This window comes from Hippopotamus amphibius, chromosome 2 (genome assembly GCF_030028045.1).
Source record: "Hippopotamus amphibius kiboko isolate mHipAmp2 chromosome 2, mHipAmp2.hap2, whole genome shotgun sequence".
NCBI lineage: Eukaryota > Metazoa > Chordata > Mammalia > Artiodactyla > Hippopotamidae > Hippopotamus > Hippopotamus amphibius.
The window spans coordinates 179,137,614-179,152,797 of NC_080187.1; the positions used below are offsets into that span (position 1 = coordinate 179,137,614).

Below are 15,184 nucleotides of genomic sequence, written 5' to 3' on the forward strand. Positions count from 1 at the left end.
CTTTTGTTCTGTGTAGGACGTTTTGTGAATTCTTTAGTGTTACACATCTGATCCAGAAACATTATTTCCCCAAATTACTTTGCTTCCTTTTTATTTCTGTCAACAGCCTTAGCAGTTGGCCTTCTTTTTTGAGTCATTTTCTTTGTAAATCTTCATGACAGTTACTGTTGAAAACAAGTAAAAAACAAAGTTGCACAGTAGTGAGGTGCTAGATGGTGAGATATGAATACTGGACAATCAGGTGGGTCCATTCACTGGTTAAGTGATGTATCTTAAATATATCTGTGATTCCAGTCCCTGATTCAGAAAAACTACAAATCACTACTTAAGTGGGTTCATATTTGCAAAGTTCTAAGAACACTGTCTCATGTTATATAATTTTTAAATTAGAAAAATCACATTATAGATCTTTGACATGTCAAAATCAACATATGATGTCATCAGAGCTGAAAAATACCAAAGCTGAGTCTATTGCAGGACAGGCAAGGAGGAACCACATCACTAAGAACAGGTTAGAAGGTCTTCCTGACCAGAAATTAAAGGGCTAGAGGTAGTGCAAAAGGAGGAAGTACAGCACAAAGGGCAGGACTGAATTCAGGTTTCTGATTGACTCATGAAGTAGATGAACTCTTCTTATGAGTAATATCTTTCAGGTTCCATGGCACCCATACTGAGAAACCTGGTTTCAAACAAGTCTGATTGAGTTAGTGGTATAAGTTCTAGGGGGTGTTGCTAGATTCATTCAATGGATGCCTTAAGCATATGTACATGCTTGAAATTCAGTGGATTTCTTATAACAGGTTATCTGAGAACAGTAAAAATCATTACCATTCAGTCTATGATTGCTGAGGATCTATACATTTTTTCAATAAAAATAATAATAGGGTAACAGTAGAAAGTAGGTCTATAGATGCTCTGAAAACTATATGGGGGTTATTTTTAGAAGGTTTCCAAGGAATTTCTGAAATTAGTTCTATCTTTTGACACACTTGTGTAATTAAGAAGTTCCCTTATAAGAGAAGCCATGAAATCTTAGGAAGAGTAGAATCTACTAAGTGGAAAAAAACTGTTTAATTATAACAGTGTTGTGCAGGTGTAGTGCTCTTTCCCTAAGTTGGAGTGCCACACATACACTTCTGGTGTTTTGTCCTGTATTGTACAGTAATTTTCGCTGTGTGTTGACATTCCCTGGCTTCTCATCAGTTCCCTGAGCTAGTAGTGCCTGTCTAGAGTAGATACTCAGTAAACGCTACCTGAATGAATAAGCAACAAATGAAAAGACTGGCAAGAAAGATGGTGCCAATTTCCTTTTTTCAAAAAAATTATTAATTTTTGGCTGCGTTGGGTCTTCGTTGCTGCACACGGGCTTTCTCTAGTTGTGGTGAGTAGAGGCTACTCTTCATTGCAGTGCGCGGGTTTCATTTCAGTGGCTTCTCTTGTTGCGGAGCACAGGCTCTAGGCGCTTGGGCTTCAGTAGTTGCAGTGCCTGGGCTCAGTAGTTGTGGTGCACAGGCTCAGTCGCTCTGTGGCATGTGGGATCTTCCCAGCACAGGGATTGAACCCGTGTCCCCTGCATTGGCAGGCGGATTCTTTTTTTCTTAATATTTTAATATTTATTTATTTATTGGCTGCATTGGGTCTTCGTTGCTGCTTGCAGGCTTTCTCTAGTTGCGGTGAGAGGGGGCTACTCTTCGTTGCAGTGTGTGGGTGTCTCATTGTGGCAGCTTCTTTTGTTGCAGAGCACAGGCTCTAGGTGCACGGGCTTCAGTAGTTGTGGCACATGGGCTCAACAGTTGTGGCGCGCGGGCTCTAGAGCACAGGCTTAGTAGTTGTGGCACATGGGCTTAGTTGCTTCGTGGCATGTGGGATCTCCCTAGACCAGGGCTCAAACCTGTGTCCCCTGTGTTGGCAGGCGGATTCTTAACCACTGGGTAGGTGGATTCTTAACCACTGCACCACCAGGGAAGCCCCAATTTCCTTTTCTTTACTCAACTCTAAATACTAGGAGCTGACCTCTTTGTTCCTCTCAGACTAGCACCAAAAAACTGTATTCTTTTTTTTTTTTCTGGGTAGCGTGACCTGTTTCAGAGAAGGCGGTCTCCTCAATTAGACAAGCCACAAAATATAAACTGATTTAAACTGGAGATTTAGGGAAAAAGACCACCAAAAGTTGAAAAGGTTAAAGAAGTATTTTATCAGGAAAGGTAAGCTATGTCTGATAGAAGGAAGGCTTCCATGGAAACATAAAAAGAATATACTGTTTTGCCAGCTTTTAATTCTTGGGAGGATAAATTAAAAAAAAATATTATCCTTAGGAAAATAATCACTAAAACTGTAGAGATGAAAACATTGCATTTTATTAATTTATTTAAAAAATTTTAAGAGAGTGAGTTAAGACATTATTTTCCCATTAGAAAAATGTTTCCATTTTAAGCTTGGAGAAATACCAGGTTTTTCTTGCCACATGGTAAGTGATTCTTATAGTTATAGCCATTAGAAATTCCCCACCATTCCTGAGTAGGTAATTATTACTTGAAATAGCTCTTTCAGAGTGATTATTATGAAGTGTACCTATCTTCTGTTGGTCTACTGCTTTATTTATCTCATGTTAAAAGATCCTTAGAAGCCTTTCTATCATTAATGAACAAATTTCATTTTACAGATACATCCATTAATTGCCAAGAATAATTCTCATCTGAGTAAAGGATAACCATTTAAGACCACTAATTCACATATTAAATGCTTAGGATTGTACATTGTTAAAGACCTTACATCTCCAGACCTATTATCTCTTGTCTCTTGGTAGAAGGCAATAAATGAGAGCCTTAAATACTGGATGGATCCATCCATCTAAACCAAAGAAAAAGAGGGCTACAAAAATAAATATATAGTTTGAGGAATCCTTCCAGAAGAATATTCAAGGATCAATGTAGATATTATGAAATTAAAAAAAAATACCACAAATTTCTTTGAGATAGAGGGAAGCTCATTAAGAAGGAAAACATTTGGGACTTCCCTGGAGGTCCAGTGATTAAGACTCCACACTTCCACTGCAGGGGGCACAGTTCAATCCTGGTCAGGGAACTAAGATCTCACATGCTGCGTGGCACAGCCAGAAAACAAAAACAAAACAAAACAAAAAAACATTCTTAGATGATTATGATCTCAAATGAGGATTTAAGGAAACAAACATGACAAAATATTTCTTATAGCTATGAAGTGTTTCCCAGAAGGATGAAAGTTAAGTTGTTATAATTCTCATAATAGCTATTTTCTGTGTCATTAAGATCATAAACAGAATTTATGTGTTTGCACGAGCGGCAATAAACATTGGAGATGCAGGCCGACTTTTTGGAAAATTTATGTGTAGATTGCAAACCCCTTGAAAGCAGGGACCTAATTCATCTCACTTCAGGGACCTGAAGTTCATCCTGACAAATGTTGTTAATAAATAAATACTTTCTGAATAAATAATGAATTAATACATGTCAAGTTTTCTGATCTCACTGGAGAATCTTAGTGGAGAATCCACAACCTACAAATATGCTGAATTCCAAAAGAATTTTGAGGCATATTGTTTGCAACTTAAAATATATTTCCCCACAGAAAAAGCTATTATGGATGGTACGGGGGTTGGCAGGCCAGCCCATGAAAGTCACTTAATCTACAATGTAGCAGAAACATTATACATTTGAAATGAACAAGTAGCAGAAAAAAATACTGCAGCAATAAAACCAAAGATAGAAATAATAAAATTGAATAAAACCTTAAAATTTTCTTGTCTCTCAGTGCTTGAAGAGAAGCAGATTTAAGTATGAGAAAAGATGTATGGAAATTGTCATGGAGAGGCTTATATTCTTGAGAAATTTAGAAGCTGATGGCTTTTTTAAAATTACATGGAATTTCCCTTCAAAACATAATTCTGCTTCTCCATTATAAAAGTCTTTATATAACACTATTTTAACTTTTATCAGCTAAGATGAAAGTACTTTTTAAAATTCAAAAATAGAATAGTGAAAAGAGGAAAAGAAACAAACGTGAAGAAAAATTAAACTGAACAGAGATGAAAATATTGTAATATAAATTAATCTAGTACTGTCTGTCCTCTAGATACTGAAGATAAAAAAAATTGATGAAACACAGTCCCTGCCCTGAAGAAACTTCAAGCATAGTAAGGTGAGTCAAACTTATAACCAGCTAAATGCAACAGTTGTGGTAAAGACTGTGAAAAAGTAACGAGGCTACATGGGGGGAAAAAAAAAAAAGAAAAAGAAAGGTGGCCAGAGCCTCCCGAAGGGGTCCTCAAAAGCTTCTGGTGAATCCTGAAGGAGGAGCAGGTACTTTACAGGCAGAAGGAGAGAGCGAGAACAATCCAAGCTCCAGGAACAGGGTGAGCAAATGGAAGTGTGCGGCGTACAGAGGCTGTGTGAGAGAGGAGGAATGTGCCAGGACGGACATGGAGCGGTCAGCCAGGCGGGGCTGTGGTCCCCATGGGAAGCAGCCTGCCTTATCCTACAGACGACTGGAAATCTGAGGAGGGATTTAAACAGGGGACTAATGTGATCAAATGGGCATTTTAGAAAGATCACTCTGGCAGCATTATGGAGGATAGATTGGAGGTGTGAAATACTGGTGGCAGGGAAACCTGCTAGAAAACTGCAAGGGAATGAAAGCTGGGAGTAAATAGCAGGGCTAATTATAGAGAGAGTTTGGAGAGCCATTTGGTCTGTTCTCATCTTCATGAGGGCCTCAAATTCAGACTCTTGATGTTGTCTCCTAATGAGGTTATCCACACTGTCATTGAGACTCATTTTCAGGATTGAACTTTTAAAATATGCTACAAATTTTGTAACCTCATTTTAACACATTTAAAATTTTTAACATACCAGGAGCCTCAATAAATGGAAGGGCTCTGAGTCCCTCTCCATCTCGGAAAAGCCTGCTAACCTGCTGTGTGTGGTTTGTGCACAAGTCTTCTTGGAGATAAAGAATGGAAGGATAGAGAAGAGATGCTAGCTAGACTTATTAGCTTTGTTGCAGTGGGGAAAGGAAAGGGTACATCCCTTTACTCATGAGTTGATGTTTGCAAGTTGGTTGTTCATAGATGGGAAGTTTCTGAACTGCTGTTAAATAATTCTTTCTCTATTTGCTTATAATATAGATAGGGGTCCTGGATTTGAAATATTTAATGAAAGGTATTATGCTTCTCTAAATTACTTTCCATTTCCCTGACCTAGAAGACTGACTTTGAGAAATGATCCAGAGTTAACTGTTTTTAAACTAAACTATTGAAAGTGACTTATTTCTCTTATATTTATGTCTCTGGTGCTACACCTTTTTAATGCCTTACAAAAAATTATAATCTTTGGCCAAAAAAAATTTAAAAAGCATTTAGTACTTGTTGAGCATAGTGAATGAAATTTTCGTTAATTTTTGCTTTCTGAACATATTTGATCATGTTGATTAGGAACTATTGTTGAAAGGAAGACCGACATGGGCAAAATTAGTTAGGGGATATTTATTTCCAGGTTATTGTAGCACAATCACTCTGATGAAAAAATGTAAACATTAACACAGTAGATTTAAGAAAGTTGAGTTTTTTTTTTAAATTCATTCACTAAATGCAACTGGTTATTAGCACATTACTAAATGATTAAAATTTATGTAAATGTAACAATATTACCTGTCATTCACAAAAGTCCTATAAATCTAATATCTACAAAACTAAAAATACACCTTCAGAACAAAGTGGCATGGTTTTCAGGCCAAACTTGAGGGAAATAAAATATCACAATTTAGTCTTATATAAATTCAGCCTCTTAAATCTAATTTATGCCTTCTGAGTGCAGTTGTCCTTGACACATAGAAAACAAATGTCTCTTCAGAAAGAAAACACTTCTTCCCTTTAGTGTATGACTAGATCTTTATCCATGTGGGAGAAAGTGATAAAAATGATAGAAGTATTACAGTATCAAGATGAAGGGAGAAGATCTTCATATTTTTAAAGTTAGGCACTTCACAACAAGCCAAGGACACAGAAAGGCACTGTCTTTTGAAACATTCAACTTGACTTTATGTCCAGTGCTCTGAGCCTCTGGTTAAGGATCACTTTTTTCCTCCTTTTCTGCTTCTGCACTGGACATCCTCTAGGTAGCTTGAGTACTGAGGGGACCAAGCAAAAGAGGCCACAGAGAGTATGCTACCTAGTGGGTTTAGGTCTGAGACAATTAGTGGTTTAGATCTGAGGATCTTCAAGGAGTCATTTTACTTCCTTCTTATAGCAGGATCAAGCTGAGTAAGATTCTGATAGTTGATACTGAGACATAATTATATCATGCAGAGATAAAGTTGTACACAAATATTTATTGACGGAATGCACAAATAACCCCAAGATCCTTCTTTCAGTATTTGAATTGGTGTTGTTCAGTAGTAATTGTTAGCACACTTTAAAGAGTATAAACTATTTCCCTCATCAGGTTAGTTTCTTGATCTAGGAAGGTCATCTATGAAGCAAAGAACTCCATGAAGGAAATTTTGGTCCTCTTTTATGTTTAAATATGTTCTCTTCAACAGACATTTCTAAGGTGGTGATGGTAGGGAAATTGTTACTCTCAGGTATGCTGACTTACTTAGCTTTTGGCTTTTTTTTTTTTTTTGGCAAGACACACTCACAGTTCCCTTGACAGGAACAATGAAGTGATTAGCTATTGTATCCCACACCTCACTAATGTGTGACCCAAATTTTGTGGCATAAGTTTTCAAGCAGTAGTTTCATTTTTTTCCCCTCTGCAGTTGTTTAAAAAAAGTGGGGTCAACATTATTTCTTATTCAAGTTAGAGAAAAAAACAGAAAGGTCTTATTTGCAAAACAATTGACATAGAATATCTTAATATATTGCCTCTGCTTTTGCAACAGACTCAAAAAAGTCAGAGTCTCCACAACGGTTGCAGTGAAGCAAGCAGTGTCCTGAGTATAGTTGCAGGTATGTTCTAAAACTGCTTATATCAGCTGACCTTCCTTCTTTTACTTCTTTCTTATGATAGTGATTAATTAGAACCTGACAAGAGGAACTTGTGGTTTTATGATGGTCATTCTGCAAGTATATATTAAACATCTGTCTATCATGGTGGGAAGGGCTAACTTAACTTTTCAGTATTCAACTCACTGGGTATTTTAAATGTCAGGTTACTGTTAACACAAATGTACAGAGGCTAACGTGCCAAAAGTAGTTCCAAGTTTTAAGATTTCTTCTCATGAGTTACATTCACTGGCCTCAGCCCATGTTTACATCAAAAAAAATCTGATTCTAAGTATGGATTCTAGAGTCTAAAGCCTACAAATTATGAATAAAATCTGAAATATGGAAAACAGAACAACTTTCTGCATATGACATGATACTATACATAGAAAATCCTAAAAATGCCACCAGAAAACTACTAGAACTAATCAATGAATTTGGTAAAGTTGCAGGATACAAAATTAATGCACAGAAATCTCTTGCATTCCTATACACTAACAACAAAAAATCAAAAAGAGAAATTAAGGAAATAATCCCATTTACTATTGCAACAAAAAGAATAAAATGCCTAGGAATAAACCTACCCAAGGAGGCAAAAGACTTGTACTGATAAAACTATAAAACACTGATGAAAGAAATCAAAGATGACATAAAAGGATGGAGAAATATACCATGTTATTGGATTGGAAGAATCAATATTGTGAAAATGACTATACTACCTAAAAGCAATCTACAGATTCAGTGCAATCCCTATCAAATTATTCTTCATAGAATTATAACAAAAAATTTTACAATTTGTATGGAAACACAAAAGACCCTGAATAGCCAAAGCAATCTTGAGAAAGAAAAATGGAACTGGAGGAATCAGGCTCCCTGACTTCAAACTATACTACAAAGCTGCAGTACTCAAGACAGTATGGTATGGGCACAAAAACAGAAATATAGATCAGTGGAACAAAAGAGACAGCCCAGAGATAAACTGATGCACGTATGGTCACCTAATTTATGACAGAGGAGGAAAGAACATACAATGGAGAAAAGACAGCCTCTTCATTAAGTGGTGCTGGAAAACTGGACAGCTACATGTAAAAGAATGAAATTAGAACACTCCCTAACCCCATACACAAAAATAAACTCAAAACGGATTAAAGACCTAAATGTAAGACCGGACAGTATAAAACTCTTAGAGGAAAACATAGGAAAAACACTCTCTGACATAAACCACAGTGAGATCTTTTCTGACCCACCTGATAGAGTAATGAAAATGAAAAAACAAAAATAAACAAATGAACCTAATTAAACCTAAAAGCGTTTGCACAGTAAAGGAAACCATAAACAAGACAAAAAGACAACCCGCAGAATGGGATAAAATATTTGCAAATGAAGCAATGGACAAAGGATTAATCTGCAAAATATACAAACAGCTCATGGAGCTCAATATCAAAAAAAAAACCAAAAAAACAAAAACCCAATTAAAAAATGGACAGAAGACCTAAATAGACATTTCACCAAAGAAAACATACAGATGCCCAAGAGGCACATGAAAAGATGCTCAACATCACTAATTATTAGAGAAATGCAAATCAAAATTGCAGTGAGGTGTCACTTCACAACCGGTCAGAATGGCCATCATCCAAAAATCTACAAACAATAAATGCTGGAGAGGGTGTGGAGAAAAGGGCACCCTCCTGCACTACTGGTGGGAATGTAAACTGATACAGCCACTACGGAAAACATCATGGAGTTTCCTTAAAAAACTAAAAATAGAACTACCATATGACCCAGCAATCCCATTACTGGGCATATACCTTGAGAAAACCATAATTCAAAAGGACACATGCATCCCAATGTTCATTGCAGCACTATTTACAATAGCCAGGACATGGAAACAACCTAAGTGTCCAATGACAGATGAATGGATGAAGATGTGGTACATATATACAATGGAATATTACTCAGTCATAAAAAGGAATGAAATTGGGTCATTTGTAGAGATGTGGATGGACCTAGAGTCTTTCATACAGAGTGAAGTAATCCAGAAAGAGAAAAAATTTGTATATTAACATATATATATAATCTAGAAAAATGGTACAGATGAACCTATTTGTGGGGCAGGAATAGAGCCACAGATGTAGAGAACAGACATGTGGACACAGGGGTAAAGGGAGGGTGGGACGAATTGGGAAACTGGGATTGATACATGTGCACTGCTGTACGTAGAATAGATAACTAGTGGGAACAAGCTATAAAGCACAGGAAGCTCAGCTTGGTGCTCTGTGATGACCTAGACGGGTGGGAGGGAGGTCCAAGAGGGAGGGGATATATGTATACATATAGCTGATTCACCTTATTGTACAGCGGAAACTAACACAACATTGTAAAGCAATTATGCTCTAATAAAAAAAATTCAAAAAAAAAAAAAGTTAGTATTTACTAGAGACGTTTGCACTGAGATCTTGCCTCTAATCAGATCTCTGGCATTCCTTTCTTGTGTCCCAGCAGTGCTCCACTGTTATGGCTGGGAGGAAGCCAATTTCAAGGATCTATTGCACAAAGAACTGTTTACTGAGACATACGCAATGCTTTCGCTATGAAATAAACAGGAGTAACATGACTTTAATAAAGGTTTTGACAATAAGAAATGAGACTTATTTGTCTTTAGCATTCCCATACTATGGAATGCAGTGGCAATACCTTTGCTATTTATCACAGTGCAATACCTCCCATGGTTTGGGGAACACATAATTTTCTTAGTTTAGACTCACATTTCACCTTTACATATATTCCTTGATATTGTCTTCCAAAAGGTGCAAATCTATTACCTTGTTTTTAAAATGATGCACGTCTCCTATATTTTACCAATGACAGTGTAATTCTCTCTGCCTGCCAAGTTGCAAACAGTCATTTTGACTTTTTCCCCTACTTCACAAAATTCTGGCAACTTGTCTCTCACTAATTTCCTCAAATATAGATTCTACTTTAGGTCTTTCATCACCTTACCTCTCCCAGGGCAGTCATTCTCAAACTTTAGTGTGCATATTTAAAAATACACAGGAAACTCATAACATTCATATTCTTGATCCCAGTCTTAGATGACTCAGCAGGTCTTAGGAAAGGCACAGGAAACTGAATTTTAATAAATCACTTTAATCCATTGCCCAGATTTTGAGAGATTTTATTCTAGTCTTCTTATTTCTTTTGGGTCTTATTAACCATTTCTAAATAAGAATCCTAAAGATTATATCATGTTCATTCACTCACTTATGCCTTCAACTATTTATTGAGCACCCAATATGCATTAAGTACTGTTCTAGGTATTGGGTTTATAGTATTGACCGAAACAAACATCACTGATCTCATGGAGTTCACAGTTTCTGTTTCCCCAGGTTTAAGAAGAATTCTCTATAACATCATGTTTGATCCAAACTTTCTGAATCTGTTGTTGAAGATCCTAGTTGATCATGTCTCGTAACAATCATTCAAAAAAGATGTTCTCCTCTAGTCAGGTTGTTTTCTCTTCCTTAGCCTACTGTTTCCATACTGACTGAATCCACCTCTGGTTGTTGGTCCTATTATTCTCCATCAGGAATATTGTGCAGTGTTGTGGACAGGGCATAGAGATGGGAAAGAAAGTTTCATTCATTCATTAAACACACATTGAGAGCCAAGCATTGTTCTAGGTGTGATGAGAGAATTCAGCAGTGAGCAAGTGAAGATAAGCATACAAACAAAAAAACAAAAAGAAATATTAGATAAATTCCATGCAGGTTATGATGACAGTGACCTAGCAGCTACTTTATATTGGATAAAGAATATAGTAACATTTAGACTGAGAGCTGAATGATAAAGATAAGTGGCCATGCAAAGTTTAGAGAGAAAAGTATCACAGGCAGAAGGAACAGCTAGTGCTAAGGCTTTCAGGTGAAAATGTGGGTAAGAAGAATATAAGGAAGGCCAGTTTGGCTGGTGCATAGTAGGAACAGATAAAGTGGTAAAGGCTGGGGCCAACGAGGTTCACATGAGCCAGATGACATAGGGGCAGAAGTAGGGCCTATAATGTGATTTATGTTTTCACAAAGCTCTCTTCAGATGTTGTGTGGGAACTGGATTGTATAGAGGCAAGAGAGACCAAATGATGGTGGTGTGGATAGGCAGTAGTACAAACGGGCAGAAAAGGACAGAGTGGGCATATGTTATGAAAGCGGTGTCAAGGAGCATGGTGATGGATTAGATGTGGGGGGTGCAAGAGAGGACTCAAAGAAAATTTCTAGATTTTTTCACTTGAGTAACTGGCTGGCTGTTCATGTCAATTACTGATCTAGGGGAGGCTGTAGAGGGAGCAGGTATGGGTGAGGAGGGTGGTAATCGAAAGTCCAAGTGGTGGGTGATGTGGCTGAAAAGTAGGCCACCATGGCCAGACTGCAGAAGCCTTACAATAAGAGCTAAGCAATTTGAACTCTTTCTGAATTGTGATTTAGGAAACATACTGTGGCATTGGTGTGTAGGATGGGCTGGAAAGGGCAGAAATCACATGCCTATCGTAGGATTTTGGGAGTAGGAATGGGGGGCGGGATATGCGAGAGAGTCAAAAGACGAGAAATTATAAAAGAGCAAAAAAGAGTTAGGAAAAGAGATCAAACAAAATACGACAGAAAATACAAGTGTTTATTTGAAGATGGAAAGAGAGTAAGAGCAGAGTAGGATTAACCTTACAAGGCTTCTTGGTTGGTAGTTTTGAGAAGAGGATGCAGAGGGCAGAAAGGAGAAAGTACAAGAAGCTCCTGGGAGAAGGACTGAACCTGCTCCAAAGGGCAGGATTCACCAGCTGTGCCTGGATCCCACAAACAAATTGGCTTGGAAAAGAACCTGGGTTGAAAGAAGAGAGGACTTTGTGATCTACGTTTGGTCGTTCCCTCCACTGGTGGCAAGAGAATGTGTGTGTGTTTGTGTGAGAAAAGCAATCTCATCTATATTTTAGTTACCACACATCTTTTCACCAGAGAAAAAAACTGGCAACCTTTATTTCTATTAGGATCATCTAAGAGGCTATCAGATAAAACTCATATATTTGTAGCATTTTCAGAGCTTGACTTGTTTCATTAAAATGGGGAAATTTTACTCACTTTCATGAGTTCTATTGCTGTTGAACAGTGTGTCCAAAATGGATGTTTGTAGAAGATCTTTGTCACGTCAAGGGAGAAAACTGTTGCTCTTTATGAGAAAATGTTTCCAGTTTACAATTAATTTTATTTTTCTGACAATTTTCTTTCTCCCATATAAGAGGCTAAATCAATAAGAACCCTGCAGCTATAACTTAGAAGATCTAGACAGGGAAAATTATCAGAGAAAAAGCAAATGATGATGAAAATCGATATGCTCACTTACTCTGTGCTCCCTTATCCTTCATTTTCCACTTGTCTTCACCAAAACCTCACCACTGGAGCTAAATGAATCACTGGAATAAGATTTTTTTCTAAAGAAACAAATTTTGGCTCATTTGTGTCAATTTCGAAAGCAGCTGTTTCTTTCCTTTATAAGCCATTTTCTGAATAAGTGATTTTTTTTGGTTGGCAAGCTGAGGGATTTTGCCTTAGTCAATAGTTGGCATTATCATCAAATACGAGGCAAATTAGTCACTGCAAATGAATTAATATCTTGCAGAACTGGAGTTATTTATGCCCTGAGTGATAAACTCGGGAACTGTTCATCAGCACACTGACAGAATTTGTAAATGGGATCAATGCATCACTGTTGGGGATCTTCCAGGAATGATGGAGGACAGGAGAGCTGCCAGAAGACTGGGTTCATTTATTTACTTGCTCCTTCCTTCCTCTCTTTCCTTTCTTCCTTCCCTTCTTTCTTCCCTTCTTCACCTTCCATTCCCCTTCCTCCCTTTCCTTCCTTCCATTCTTCCCATGTATTGATGATCTGTTCTTTGTTGAGTGTCATGGATATCCTTAAGGAGATATGTCCCCCACCTTTAATCTAGTGGGGAAAAGAAGATATCAGACATCATTAGAGTGTAATGTATTAAATACAAAAATAAATGTCTATAAAAATGTTTTTAAATACAGAGAAGGAAGACCCTAATTTGTCCTATAGGGGTTAGGAAGGGCCTCACTGAGAAAAACAAATATGAATCTGCCAGGTAGACAAGGCAGTATTTTAGGGAGAAAAAAAATGTATAAAAATATGGGGAAAAATATGATCACTATCACAACAATCACAAAACCAAGTAACATGTACTATGCACTTCCTATGTGCCAGGCACCACGTGATGAGCTTTTCATAAAGTAATGTTTTTAATCTTTACAACCACCCTAAAGGGTAAGTTTATTGCATTTTTTCTGATGACGATATCAAGTCCCAAATGGTTAAGAAACTTGTCCCAAAGAAGAACTGGAGTTGTAACCGCTTCAGTGTATTGGTGTGTGAAGGATGTGGTAGAAAATATCAAGAGATGAGGTTAGAAAGATCTCCAGGAGTGTATGTAATAAACACTAAAGCTGTATTACAGAAAAAGGCTCAGGTTCATTCTTAAGCAGGACAGAATTGTCCATCTATTCCTCTGCCTGTGTATCTATTCATTTATTAAATATATATACATAGAGGATTTTAAGCACACAAAAGTCATACACTGAATGAGTAAAAATGAGAGTGAAAGAAGAGAAAAGGTGAGGTGGAGGATATGATGGAGTTAGGAATAAGGCTAGCTGAGCAGACATCAATGAACTTTGTCAGACCCTGGAGCTATTTTACATCTCTGTGTGGACGTTAAAAAACCAATCAAGGAGAGACAACCAAGCTACCCTGAGTGAGCTGAAATTGTACCCACTGGAAAGGCCAGGATATTTCCAAAGAATGATTTTGGAGTCATTTAATCATACGGACAGATGGGTGATAGAGGTTGTAATGTCTACAGAGTAGTGGACATTATTTTCGTTTAAAAGAGTTTTTTTTTTTAAAGGAGATATAAGCAGATGCCCCCTTTACCAAAACATAATCTTAATAAAGTACTCATGTAATGCCTGTTTTTAATAATTCCACTGCCTGAATATTTGCCAAGGTGACAAATATTGGCATCTTGGCAAATATTTGTGACATTTATACCAATCCAAGTAAATAAGGTAACTTACTGGTTGGCTTTTTATTTTTAAACACCACCTAACCTATACACTGACTTTGGGTTTAGAATGTTTGACACGTAACCTTTCCTTTTGGCAGTGATTAGCCATCAGGGGCAGTTGCCTGTTCAGGCTATTCAGAGTTTGCAAGATTTAAACTGCATCAGCCAAATCTGTTATACAGCAGTTTCAATCGAGTATGCTTTAATGCAGACATGCTTCTAAGATTGTTTAGAAGCAAGTTCAAAAGAAGAGAGAACACAAACTATGAAAAATTAAAGTGCTGTTTTAAAAGATCACCTTGACTAACTCTCGTGTCAGTAATCTATTTGTGTAAATATAGGGATAGGGTGAGGAGACTGGTATGTATTGAGCTCATATTTCTTGCCCATAACTAATTTCTGTCCACAGAGGCAACAGTTAATAAAAGCTGCACGTAATCTGAAAGTGCTCCTGGTGGGTATCGCCATGATGTGGTAAATGCAGGATAGTATGGTGGCTGCATGTAGCACAATAACTAAGTTTAAAGGCCTGCATAACTATGGCTAATGATTGGTCAGGCATGTGGGTTGTGTATGATTTGGGTGAACAGTCCAGCAGTCTACTAAGTGTATGATTTGGGGGAACAGAGGTGATCCTTTCTGAAAATAGAATAAACGATAGACTTGCACCAGGAGCTACTATGCCCAGAGTCAGCAAAGCCATTGAAGAGGAAAGATCTCAGTTCTGAAAAGTCACTGAATAGTTTCGAGGGCACAATATCTTAACCAGGGCTTTAATTGGTTTACATTTGCAATTGACTGTGCAGGATGAGGCCCTGACTGACAAAAGTTAAGACAGTTAACTGTCTTGTAAGGTGGTGAGAACTGAGCCTCCTGCCTAACAGCTGGGCCTCTATAGTTTTTGCATACCTATAACTCTGTCTAGAATTTACCCATGTTGTCTAATGAAATCTAATGGCATAACTCTGGTCCTCTCATAAGTTTTATTGGAACTAAGGTTTTTCTGAGGTAATGAAATGTGTTAAATACACTTTAAAAGC

The 15,184-nt window shown here is 37.4% G+C and overlaps 1 long non-coding RNA gene across 1 annotated transcript in view; it reads left to right on the forward strand.

Moving 5' to 3' along the window:
- Positions 1-6,983, forward strand: part of LOC130845018 (uncharacterized) — a 114,594-nt gene extending 107,611 nt beyond the window's left edge. The window contains exons 3-4 of the long non-coding RNA XR_009051306.1: positions 4,111-4,176; positions 6,916-6,983. This is a non-coding gene — a long non-coding RNA (uncharacterized LOC130845018). The remainder of the gene's footprint in view (positions 1-4,110; positions 4,177-6,915) is intronic.
- Positions 6,984-15,184: the final 8,201 nt, after the last annotated feature.